We start from the raw sequence: 13,711 nt of genomic DNA, 5'->3' as shown, positions 1-13,711 counted from the left end.
CGGGGGTTACGTCAAGCGAGACGTTTCGCGGAGGCCAGGTTTCTTGTGATTCGATCTACTTGTACTGCGGCGTGCTTTTACTGGCTCGATCGATACCGTCTGGTCAACGTATAGCCTCCATAAATAAGTCCACTTCGCCCCCTCATGCTACCACTGAACACGAGAATAACGACCAGGCCGCATGTAGCCAACCACGTTAGCCAAAGCAATATGTAGATGACTACATTAAGGGGGGACTTTTGTGAAGATCGCAAATTACTTGAAAGATGCATCAGATCCATGATTTTGAAGATACGGCAATGTAATTTTGTACCATGCTTTACATGAAATGAACACACTTACTGTTAAGTTCCTTGCATTATGTATATCTAACTTTTTTATGGAATTAAAAATTTTATTTTCAAAAATAACATATGTACCTTTTTTGCAGGAACTATTCAAGAGATTTCTACAAAATTTTCTCTGTTTAATTTCTTTGCATACAGTAAGCTTCCTTCATGGGGTTTTCTGTATATATAGAATAGGAGAATTCCAATATTTTTAACTGTAATTCCGTAACTGTAATACAAAATTCTTACAAAATTCCAGGCACTTTGTCCCATATCTCATCTCTCCCTACACTCAGAATTTTAAAATTTGCTCCTGAGACAACATTAATTGGGTTTATAGAAATAAGTGTACAAAATTTCATATTTTTAGCCTTCATAGATTCTGAGGGAAGAGTACATAAATTATAAAAAACATAATTTTCAGGAAATTCAATTTGAAGTTCAACATAAGGCTCTTTCTGTATGTCACCTCTTCAGCAGATTTGTCCTCAGGGTTCTCTTTCCCTTCAACGCTTCTCTTGTGTTTCTTGTTTTCTGCCTCCTTTCCCTCACCAGGCCGTCAACTGACTTTTCAGCTGCAGAGAGGCGTTGTAAATCTAATTTTTTCAAGATTTCTTGAATGAAATTTCCTATCTTAAACCCCATTCTCTCCAATACCTTCATCTTCCCTACGTTTCCATCATTAAATATAAAAACTGCATCATAAGTTGGAATTATGATAACTGTGCAGACGAAAATGTGGTTTTAGGGCATTGTTTCCATATGAGTGAATTTCGAGACTCATTTGGATTATGGATTTTGCCATGAACAAACGTTTTTAGAAGTTCAGGATCAGCCAGAAACCTGTAAGTAGGCTTGACAACATCCAAGATGCAATTTGGAAGCCTCTCCTTGAGAATGTAGGGAGCTGTTATCCCTCTGAGCCTGAGACATGTACACCAGCTAATGTGGCAAAATGGTGAATGGGATGTTCATATGTTGACACCAGGTTGAAATATGTAGCCCACACTGCACTTTTCATGTCACTTACACTGGCTAGGTTCTGTCTGATAACCTTGCCGTAATGCACTTGAAGAGTGTGTATCATCTTCCTTGTGAGTCTGTTGTGTCCACCAATACCTCTTCCATGTTCCAAATTGTGCCTTTCATGTCACCGACAGTTTTTTCAATCTAGAGCCCATTTTCTTCCCGATGTGTCTACAGTCTTCTAGATGTATCCCGTACGCTTGAAAGTAATCCACAGAATCGTTGTTCATTGAGGTGTTGCTTCAAATAGTGGGTGTGGCAGGAAGGTTGCGTCACACATTTAATTGTTTTTCAGGAACTAAGGGTGCGATTTCATGATTGAAGCTTTGGTAACTTATTGCTCATGAATTCAAGTGATAAATAAAAACTAAACTGACATTTTCGGTCAATTTCGTGAACGTTCCCCATTAACAAACAGCGGTATTACTAAGAGGACGTTGATCCTCTCAGATTAGGTGATTCGAGGAGCTGCCGGCCGCGGTGGCCGTGCGATTCTAGGCGCTTCAGTCCGGAACCGCGTGACTGCTACGGTCGCAGGTTCGAATCCTGTCTCGAGCATGGATGTGTGTGATGCGCTTAGGTTAGTTCGGTTTAAGTAGTTCTAAGTTCTAGGGGACTGATGACCTAAGATGTTAAGTCCCATAGTGCTCAGAGCCATTTGAGACATTCGAGGAGCTGTAGGGTGGCAATCATCACTAACGAGTGGTTTTACTGTGTATCAGATATTACCCTGCAGATGTTAACTCAGCAAGCCAGAGCTCAACGCCAGATGAGGTAAGTTTTAATTGACATCCAGAAATAAAAAAATGGTTCAAATGGATCTGAGCACTATGGGACTTAACTTCTGAGGTCATCAGTCCCCTAGAACTAACTAACTTAAGGACATCACACACATCCATGCCCGAGGCAAGATTCGAACCTGCGACCGTAGCGGTCGCGCGGTTCCAGACTGTAGCAGCTCGGCCACACCACCGGCCATCCAGAAATAGTGCACGACATTGGAAACTAAGAAACGAGCATGAAGGAACCCTTTTGATATCGGACATTAATCACAACGCCCCACTTATCGTTTCGGCAATTGACACAGGAAAGAAGATGCACACTGATCAGCCAGAACATGAAGACCACTGCCCACTGCGACGTTGGACGCCATACGGTGGCGTTGCGGGCACGTGACGCGGTAGCAAAAGTATGTAAGCGGATCAGACACGGATGGAGGAGCACCCTAACGAAGATATGAGCTGCAGACGGGGAAATCCATTGACGTAAACGACTTTTACAAAGGGCAGATCGTTATTACGCAGAGTCTGTGAACTAGAATCTGGAAAACGGCGAAGTGGTTCGAATGTTCACGTACTACTGTCGTGAGCATCTACGGAAAGAAATAGAAAGACTGTGAAACTACTACTAGGCGCTAAATTATTGGACGTCGACGACTCCTCACAGAACGTGGGGTTCGGGAGTTTGACTCTCTGTAGAGTAGGATAGAGGGTCATCTGCGGCATCTCTGCCGAAAGAGCACCATGCTGGCGCACGCACAGGTTTTTCGGAGCACATGTTGTTGATCATGGAGCTCAGCGGAAAACCACCGCTAGCTGTTCACATGTCGACCCAACGACATCGTCAGTTACGACTGCAGTGGGCACGGCACCATCGGGATTCGACCGTCGATCAGATCTTCGGATGAATCACATTTTTGCTACACAAGGTCGCTGATCGTCTCGACCGACACTGTCGTCGAGGTGAACGGCGGCTCGAAACGTGTAGCGCACCACGAAGTCAGCCTGGTCGGGACAGTATTATGCTATGGAAGATATTCTCCTGCGCTTGCATGGGACTTGTGGTAGTAATCGACGACAAACTGACAGCATCGAATCACCTGCATCCCTTCATGTTTGATGTCTTCCTCGACGGCGATTTCATCTTTCAGCAGTATAATTGTCCGTGTTTCGGAGCCAGAACCGTGCAACTGTAGTTTGAGGAGCATTATAAGGAACTCACGTTGATGTCTCGGCGACCAAATTCGGGAGACGTAAATCCTACGGAACCTATTTGGGTCATTATCGGACGCCATCGCCGCGTACTCAAATCAGCTGCTCGTTATTTACGCGAATTACATGATCTGTGCGTAGATATCTAATGCCACATACCACCCCAAACAGCTACCAACAAACTGTCGGATCCCTGAAACGCAGAATCTGTGATGTATTTCGCGCCTGTAAGAAATAAAATACATTGCAGCAAGAACAGACTCTTTTTACTTACAAAACAAATATTTCTGTGCTTGCTGCGGATGACGGCCACGCAAACAAACTTGTTTTTTCTGTATTCTTGTCAAAACTACAACCTTAAAGTTCCCGCGATAAAGCGGTAATAAAAATGGAAATGTCGTGTGGCTAGAGCCTCCCGTCGGGTAGACCGTTCGTAATCACCACAATGTTGACAGAGGTTCTACATACTTGGGTCGTGGAATCCTGCCACTTTACCCGTGAATCGATTATGGTGATAGCAGCTTCCCCTGTTGAGCTGGTGGTGGTAATCACTAGGAGCGGAACCAGTTTTGTACGAAAAGTGGTCATACACTTCACGTTTGTAACTTTTCAAGACTTATCTGAAATTCTTGTCAGGTATGGAAGCGTGTTGTCATGCAGCAAAATTACGACGGAACTCCACACGCCACCTTATTTGTTATTTATTGCTCTGTATATTGTTTAACTGGTCGCAGTGGTTCGTTCCATAGTACACGGATCAGCCAAAGAATTATGACCTCCTGTTTTACAGCGTGTTGGTTCATATTTCGATCGCAATACAGCAGATATTCTGCGTGGCATATGTTCGACATGTTCTTCACAGGTAGCGAGACGTACGTGGCACCAGATATCTACGAACAGGTCAAGCAATCCCGGCAAATTACTGACAGATGGTTTGTGGGCGCAGCGCTGGTGCCCGATAGCGTCCCAGACGTGTTCCATCAGGTGCATTATAAGAAACTTCAGTAGTCAAGACATCAACGAGAGTTCATTATGACGCTCCTCATACCACAATTCTGCTCTTGTGACACGGACGGTTATCGTGCTGGAAGATGCCACCGCTGTCAGTGATGACATCAAGCATGATGGAATGAAGGGAGGAGGAGGATGAGATTGATGATTAACGTACCGTCGACAGCGAGGTAATTAGGGACGGAGCTCAAGCTCGGGTTCGGAATGGATGGGGAAGGAAATCAGCCGTACCCTTTTAAAGGAACCATTACTGCTTTTGCCTTAAGCGATTTTGGGAAATGACGGAAACCCTGAATCAGGATGGCCGGAGGCGGGTTTGAACCGTCGTCCTCCCAAATGCGAGTCCATTGTGCTAACAACTGCGCTACCTCACTCGGTGAGATGAAGGTGTCCCGCAGTAATGTTCCACAGCTGTCACGGTGGCTTCGATTACTACCACAGTCCAGGCGGAGACAAATGTTTCCATAGCATAATACTGCCACCACCTGTCTATGTCCGTGGAACGGTGCATACTTCCAGTCGTTGTTCGCCTGGATGACGGCGTTCCTGGACACCACCATCCAACTGGTGGAACAAACAAACAAGGTTCATTCGACCAGGCGTCACGTACCAACTGACCCACGGCCCAGTCTCGATGATCAAGTTTCCACTGTAATATTAACTGACAACGTCGTTGGGTCAAGATGGGAACACATACGGGTCGCCTGCTGAGAAGCTTGCGTCTGCACCAGCACTGTACTCCCACGTCAGATCCGTCTCGGGTCATCCGTCGCCTATTCTGTTTTATAGGGTGAGCAACCTTCTGACCTCAACGTTATGTGATAAGGTGGGGACGTGCAACACCTTGTAGCCTACTCGTGGTTTCGCTGCCCCACGACTACTTCCTATAGATGCTCGCGACGGCAGGACGGGGATGGCTTACCATCTTCAACGTTTCCGAGATGCTCGTTCCCACGCGTCAAGTTCTAACAATATGTCCTTAGTTAAAGCTGCTTATGTCACCGAATTTCTTCACTCGTGGTCCGCATCGTCACTGTAATGAATCCTCATTCGTCTCTACGCCACTTATACAGGGTGTCGCAAAAATGTTGCAGCAAACTTCCAGGAATTGTACAGGGCGTCTTGAGGAACAAATTGAGGATAGCAACCCGAGTCCGGAAACGTCATCCAATGGCGGTATGAGAGTCCAAGTTACAGGCTCTGGTGCCTGCCACTAGGCCATCCCTTCAGCAGCTAGGGTCACTCTGTATGCTGACAGACCGTAGGCAGACACGTCTCGCAGTGTTGTTTGTTAATCAATGATCGCGACTGATTGCCACCATTGCCACTGGAGAAGATGCAGCTAGCTTCTGAAAAAATGATTCAAATGGCTCTGAGCGCTATGGGACATAACATCTGAGGTCATCAGTCCCCTGGACTTAGAACCACTTAAACCTAACTAACCTAAGGACATCACACACACCCATGCCCGAGGCAGGATTCGAACCTGCGACCGTAGCAGCAGCGCGGTTCCGGACTGAAGCGCCTAGAACCGCTCGGCCACCGCGGCCAGCTAGCTGCTGAATAAACAGGCCTTGTCTTCTATGCACGCAGTACTCTGTTGCCTCGATGGATGACGGTGTCGGACACGTGCTTCCATCCGCAGTTTACGGTAAACAGGAGAAAAATAAACTACAGATGGAAACCTGTGCCCGAAACCATCATCTACCAAGGAAACAGAGCATCGCACACATAGGACATAAGGCTGTCTACGTAGCAGATAGTTCCTTTTTCTCCATTGGCGATCGTGGCAACCAGTAGCTATCACTGAATAACAAAAAAACATTGCGAAACGTTCCGCCTACTGTCCGTCAGCGTACAAAATAATGTTTTCCGCCGTAGGGGTGGCATAGGGTAGGTGACGTCGACGCTCTTTAGTGTCGTTGGATGACGTTTCCGGACACGGGTTTCTATCCTCGATTTGTTCCTTAAGACGCCCTCTGCAACCCCGCAAAGTTTGTCGGAATATTTATGAGACACCATGTATACACTGGTGTGCCAAACTTAAGCACGAAATTATCTGCTGCACGAAGTGTTATTGCCGAGTGTAGCTCCAACTCTCGGCCGATACACACCTACAGAGCGCCAAGTTAAGTGTTTATCTTTTCCTATGTTTCCTCTTAGTATATTTACTGTTGTGGTTTGGCAAGACAGCCAATCCACTAGGAGGAAGCCAAAAGGCACGCGTTTAAGCTCACGCAGGCTGGCGTGAGGTCTGGAACAGTTAAAGGAGTTGAGTCTAGTAAAAAAAGTACGGAGCTTCTGGAATACTTAACTTTAATCCATAATTGGTGAACATCGGTCTGACGGTACATGCATCACAAGATAAATAGCAATTGATAATGGCGCCTTGCTAGGTCGTAGCAAATGACGTAGCTGAAGGCTATGCTAACTATCGTCTCGGCAAATGAGAGCGTAATTTGTCAGTGAACCATCGCTAGCAAAGTCGGCTGTACAACTGGGGCGAGTGCTAGGACGTCTCTCTAGACCTGCCGTGTGGCCGCGCTCGGTCTGCAATCACTGATAGCGGCGACACGCGGGTCCGACATATACTAACGGACCGCGGCCGATTTAAAGGCTACCACCTAGCAAGTGTGGTGTCTGGCGGTGACACCACATTTACTAAATTCCGTGGGTGTTTTTTCTGTTTAAGACGTTTAATCTCGCGGTTTTTGTAAGTGTAAATTCATCCGTTTATAGGGCAGTAGGTGCTCATTTATTTTGTTTCTAAGAAACATCGTCCTGGAGGGTAGTCGGTCAGCGTCCGATTGGCTGAACACTTCTCACAGCCGTCTCTTCTCTGTCGTCCGCGACTGGCGTGCCGGCGCTGGATTCATTGTAGGGGGTACAGACAGATTATCATCTGAACTAATTTTGAACACGTTTTCTGAAAACTGTCCTCAGCAGCTACTTCATCAGCCCACACGCAATGGAAATATCTTAGAGATTGTAGCTACAAATAGGCCGGATCTTATCGACAACGTCAGTATAGAAACGGGGATTAGCGATCATGAGGTCATGATAGCAACTACCGTTACGAATATTAATAAATCAGTTAGGAAGCCTGGGAGAGTGTTCCTGCTGGAAAGAGCAGATAACCAGTTGTTAGCATCTCATTTAGACAGTTAACTGACTTCACTTAGTTCCAGTAAAACGGATGTAGAGAAATTATGGGCAAATTTTAAGCAGATTGTAAATCATGATCTGGAGAATTATGTGTCTACGAAGTGGATAAAGGACGGAAGAGACCCATCTTGGTTTATGAACGAGATTCGAAAAATGCTGAGGAAGCAGAATCTGTTGCACTCTCGGTTCAAAAAAGACTGCACAAAAGACGACAAGCAAACATTAGTAGAGTTTCGTGTGTCTGTGAAAAGATCTATGTGCGAAGCATACTACTACTTAGCAAAATATCTGGCAAAGAACTCGAGAAAATTCTGGACCCATGTAGAAACGCTAAGTGGGTCTAAAGCTTCCTTTCAATGACTTGTTGACCAATCTGGTGCCGCAGTTGAAGATAGCAAAACGAAAGCCGAAGTTTCATATATCATGTTCAGGAAATCGTTCACGCAGGCGAATCGTACAAACATACCGTCGTTTGACCACCGAAGAGACTCCCGTATGGCCGCTATAGTAATCAGCATCCCTGGGGCAGAAAAACAGATGAAGGAGTTGAAAACAAATGAGTCACCAGGTCCGGATGAAATCCCAGTTCGGGTTCAAAATGGTTCAAATGGCTGTGAGCACTATGGGACTTAACATCTGTGGTCATCAGTCCCCTAGAACTTAGAACTACTTAATCCTAACTAACCTAAGGACATCACACACATCCATGCCCGAGGCAGGATTCGAACCTGCGACCGTAGCGGTCACGCGGTTCCAGACTGTAGCGCCTAGAACCGCACGGCCACACCGGCCGGCCCCAGTTCGGATTTTCAACGAGTACTCTACAGCATTGGCCTCTTACTTAACTCGCATTTATCGCGAATCTCTCGCCCAGCGCATAGTCCCAGGCGACTAGAAAAGAGCGCAGGTGACGCCTGTGTATAAGAAAGGCAAAATAACTGACCCAAAAAATTGCGGACCAATATCCCTACCGTCGGTTTGCTCCAGAACCCTTGAACATATTCTCAGTCTGAATATACTGCATTTACTTTAGGCAAAGAAGCTTATGTCCACGATCAGCACGGTATTAGAAAGTATTGCTCGTGCGGAACACACCTTGCCATTTTCTCACATGACGTACTGCGAACTATAGATGAAAGGCAACAGGCAGATTCCATATTTCTAGATTCCGGAGAGCGTTTGATACGGTGAGGAAATCCGGCCACCTGGGGCGCCAATTAATAGATCCACCTATTCCGATCCACCGAGCAGTGTAAACACGGTCTAATACCTCCCGTGCTTCAATTGCGTAATGCGCCGAGCAAATGTCGCGCTGAAACGACATCCGCTTTCGAACGTCCACGGCAACATCTTGCAGTAGTACCGCTAGTTCCTGTTCCAAAAACGTTCGATATTTGCCTCCATTCAACGTGCCATCGATAAAATACGGACCAGTAAGTTTGTTCCCCATGATGCCACATCATACGTTAACTGACCAAGGACGTTGATGGTCAACTTGTCGTAACCAGTGGGGACGTCTACACTCCAGTAATACATGTTATTGTCGGTTAACGCCACCGTGGTTTGTGGATGTAGTACCTTGGCAAAGTACGTTGGGGTCGTTTGAAATTGTTGACGTGCCCTTTCACAAAATAGTACCCGGTTATAGAGATCGGCGACAAGAAGTTCTTGATGCTGTGTCACCTAGTATGGATGATACTTATGACGAAGCAACATTGTGACAATACTACCTACGGACATACCGGAATCGCGGTGTAATTTCCGGTCGCTGATCCGTGGGTTGTGGTGCACTGCCGCTAGTATAGCTTTTCTCATTAGATTTCCTGTATCACGTTTGCGTCGTTTCCTTTTGCCGGTCTGTAAGCTGCAATCAGACATAAAGCGTTCACAGCCTTGAAAAAGAACAAACGAGAGCGAGCTTCCTCTGGGAAACGCTCCGCTTGCAAGACAACAGCAGCGTCAACATTTCTCCTACATTCTCTGGAAATCAAGATGGTTTCAATGTTTTCTTCTATGTTTGCAACATTCGTCGGCCACTTGCACGTCTCTTCTCCAAATGATAGGTAGATTTGCAGGCAATAAAAACTGCGAAAGTATTGTAATGTTTAGAATCGGTATCTGTTCTGCGTGTGTGCGATACGTGGGCTCCAGTCGCAGTGTACTGCCTGTTATGATACGTAGTAGTTACCTACTTTGCCACGGTGGCGCGTCGGGTAGTTCCCTGTTCGATATGTCAGACAAATAAAACGTTGCGAGTCAGAATTTATGCAATACTGGTCTGTCCTACCCCCGTAGCCATTGGATATCCAAGAGCCATTGAGTAGCATGTCGTAAATTACGATTGTGTACCAATTTCTATTCCTCTGATTCAAATGGTTCTAAACACTATGGGACTTAACAGCTGAGGTCATCAGTCCCCTATACTTAGAATTACTTAAACCTAACTAACCTAAGGACTTCACACACATCCATGCCCAAGGCAGGATTCGAACCTGTGACCGTAGCAGCAGCGCGGTTCCGGACTGAAGTGCCTAGAACTGCTTGGCCACAATGGCCGGCTCCTCTGATTACAGCGTTATCTGTAGCGAAACGAAGAAAATGCTTCATATAAAACGTATGCAGATTTTGCCTTAAGAGTGTTATCTGCAAAAAAAACGGGGATTCCCATAGAAGATTTCAAAGTTGCCCCCCGCCACCTACGCACCGGGTCGGGTAGCGGGTCGAGTGTGGTATCGTTGGATGTCCCCCTCCGACACAAACAAATTGGAATTATAACTTTTTTGATCTGATGTGTAATTTTCGAGATATTTCAATGTCTTCAGAGAAAATGAACGCCCTGTATTTGTCAACTGCAATGAACACTCCCCCTCCTATGGCCTCTAATCTGTCTTCCCATATACGTTCCCCAACTCGCTAAATACCTCAGAGTTCTCCGCTTCGAGTTTCAGCCTGCTTTTGGTGGCGAGAATAATTTAAGAGCGAGAACTTTCCTGGATGACAGTGAATTCGGGAACTTTGTTATGAATACATCGACAATTTACTGATAAAATTTTGACAATCGAAGTGTCTCTCCTCTTAACAAGGTCTTACTTCCGAGGCTGCGTATCGACTGGACGAGTGTTCATCAGAGTACCTCAAATCACCACCGAGTCTAAAAAAACTCTCATGTGCACCTCACAAGTACTCCGCTACAAGAGTAGCTGCTACCTTTGCTTAGTGCTCCCTGACCTATTAAGGGGAGTCCTACAAAGTGTACTTAAGTAGGTTCAAATTACTTCCATACAGTCAGTGTCAGCTACCACGAGCTGAAATGAGAGCTTTTATGGTGAATAAAATCTACACTATTTGCAATTCAGGATAAATATCAAAGGTTTATTACATGCACACAAAAGAAAATAAAACTGCCTGCACTACGAAAGAACTATCATTCGTCGCTTATTACGAGGGCGCTCTGAAAAGTAATGCTTCCGAATTTTTTATGCGAAAATTCTTAAGGCTTTATAATTAGAACGCACTTTATTAACATTCTACGTCTTTATTCTTCACATCTACGTATTTATCTCTCAACATAGTCACCCTGGCTACGAATACATTGCTTCCAACGAGAGACCGGTTTGTTGGTACCGTCGCTGTAAAATGTTTGACTTTGTTGACGGATCCACAACTCATCTCTGCTTGCATCGCTTCATCACTATCCAAGTGGTCCTCGAAAGTGTGCTTTAAGGTTTGAAAACAGATGGAAAGTGGATACGTCCAAGTCGGGACTGTATGGAGCGCGAACGATGCCAATGAATTCCAGGCGCCGCATTATCGATTGGGGGAAGAGACCAAACAGCTAGGTCATCGGTCTCACTGGATTAGGGAAGGGAAGGAAGTCGGCCGTGCCCTTTCAAAGGAACCATCCCAGCATTTGCCTGGAGCGACTTAGGGAAATCACTGAAAACCTAAATCAGGATGGCCGGACGCGGGTTGAACCGTCGTCCTCCCGAATGCGAGTCCAGTGTCCGCATTGTCGCACACGTCGCAGCACTCGTGTGCTGTTTGGCATTCTCATGTTCAAGGAGAGGGTGCTCCACGTGTGGACGAACTCGACGGTTTCCGTACGCGGTCGTCCAATCCCAGCTCTGACACACACGTTGAGGTTAGCACCACCGTTTCCTTCATTAAGAGCACGAACGACCCTATGTAGGACATTTCTGATGTCTAAACACTCATCATCGTACACAGCTTTAATGCTGCTATGGATTTCAATTAGAGGCACATTTTCTGCGGTTAAAAAGTCGATTACGGCACGCTGTTTCTAACGCACCGACATAGTTACGTTAAACACCGCCATGTTACACGCTACAGTTCAGAACCTCCTAGCGGCAGAAGGTTGCAAGTTGGCGTCAGCGAAGCCAGAAAATCGACCGACTAATATGCACGAATTGTAATACCTTAACTGATATTGCTAAAGGACCGTTTCTCGGATACTGCGAACTGTGTTTCCATTACGCCTTTGAAGTTGTAACGTGCAAAGCAGTGAATTTTCTCGCCTTGGTATACAAATGGTCCAGTATTCAATGATACGTCGGCAATAGAGGTCGCCAATAACACAATCAGACATATAAAAAAGATAATAAATTAATAAGTTTATTTATAACATGTGCACTTAAAACTTGAGATACAACTAACTCTGAAATGCTGTAGGTCCTTCTGCGTTGCTGAGTTATACTATATTAATGTTCTCGATGATAACAATTAGTCTTGAATGCTGATACAATGGTGTAAGTCAGTGCTTAGCAGCGTCGCGCTACGTCAGCACAATTTCCTCACTGCGGTCTCCCATACTAAGGTCGATAAGTCTGTTGATTCACTAACCGGGGGACCGCCACTACTTCTCATCACCGATTTCGTTCAAATTAATTGCATATGCAGATCTTGGCCAGAAATGAAAGTAGCAGAAGTGAAAAAAATCGCATTTTTGGCGCAGGTCAGGCGAAGCATGAGCCATTTGTCCGCATGTTAGCCTCTATACATGCAGCGGTTGGCGTAACGTAAAAATAAAAGAACGGTAATCTGAGTGTCGGAACAATTTTTATTTTCAATTTTTACGTTACTTACATTGCAAATAAATCGAAATGCTGAATATATATTGTATTTTTTAATTTTTCCATAAAATGAGTGAAAAGAACAGGCAATGATAAATTTGGGATAGCAAATAAATTTCCTAGAGGGGCTTGTACTTACAGCATCCACGAGGACTCTGCAAACAACTTTCCGAGAAGAGCTTGTGGTTTAAGCGTACAGGACTTCGTATTCCATTTGGTATTGTTCCGGCTGTTGAGCACCGCTCCGCGTGGTTTACTGCAAACTGTGCAATTGGTGAATGTAAACGAAGTTTATTTTTGTATATAAACTTCAAAACAACCATGTAATTGTAAAAATTCAGCGTTTATAACTTGAACAAGATGCCGAGAAATTCCCCTGTTTCACAATGAGTGTAAGTCCAAGACTTGTAAATCATCAACTGACAAATAATTAAAGGCTCTAATTTTATATACGACCTTATCGTGTACTTCTTACAGTCCCTTACCCGAAATTTGTTTCCAGAGTGCTCGTGGATGCTGTAAGTACAATCGTTTCTCGGAAATTTATTTGCTATCCCAAATTTTCCTTTGCCTTCCTTTCTCAAGCCTTTTATTAAAATATTAATAAATATAACATAGTGAACACTATTTCGGCTTATTTGCAGTGTAAGAACGTGAAAATTGAAAATAACAAAATTTCTGCTTGAGGACTTGATCCCAAGGCCGTTGTATTGCCGTGGGGTACTCTCTCCACTCCACCAACTGTCACATGGAAACCAGGCTAACATAAATGGCTCATGCCTCGCCCATCACGAGGCAAAAATGCAATTTTTTCTGAACTCTTGGGCACCTGTAGCTCCCAGTCCTGGCAGTTTCTGCTGTGTACTCCTTCGTACACAATTTTAAGGTGTGGTGAGCTACAGCGTAGTGCAGCAGCTGTTGTCGTAGGAAAGATGGACAGTAGTAGAGATTATTACTGAACTAGTAAACAGAAGTTTTACTTAACTTATAGCTTACGCCAGGCATGGCGAAGACACTTTACAAAAGAACAAACAGTGATAAAGGCGAGCTGTTACATGATGCTAACTAAGAGTGTCGTGCAGTGTGAAGCTCCCACTAC

Source organism: Schistocerca serialis, chromosome 3 (assembly GCF_023864345.2).
Source record: "Schistocerca serialis cubense isolate TAMUIC-IGC-003099 chromosome 3, iqSchSeri2.2, whole genome shotgun sequence".
Lineage (NCBI taxonomy): Eukaryota > Metazoa > Arthropoda > Insecta > Orthoptera > Acrididae > Schistocerca > Schistocerca serialis.
Note: the sequence above shows the minus strand (reverse complement) of the source record.